The following is a 375-nucleotide window of genomic DNA, read 5'->3' on the forward strand; positions in this document are numbered from 1 at the left end:
AGCAAAAGTTGAACTCAGTGCAAGTTTTTTGCACCAGTTTTTTCAATGGAACAATGGAACATTAAACACAACTAGTTTTCACAGTGGAACAACACAGGCTGGGTTCGGGGAGACGCTATTAGCGCTATTTGTGTCATTCTATCTTCATCGTCCATTAAATGTGAAACAAGGATAGTATGACACAAGTAGCGTTGATAGCGCGCTCCTCGAACGCAGCCACAATTGCACTCAGTGCGCACCAGTGTTGCACTAGTTTTCCCAGTGGAAAACGCTATTAAGCTGGAAACACAGTAGACACAGACAATAGACACAGGCAACAGAGAATAACGAGCCGTCCAATCAGAGCTCTGGGATATAATATCGAACTTATACCCC

Source organism: Trachymyrmex cornetzi, unplaced genomic scaffold, assembly GCF_001594075.2.
Source record: "Trachymyrmex cornetzi isolate Tcor2-1 unplaced genomic scaffold, Tcor1.1 scaffold88, whole genome shotgun sequence".
NCBI lineage: Eukaryota > Metazoa > Arthropoda > Insecta > Hymenoptera > Formicidae > Trachymyrmex > Trachymyrmex cornetzi.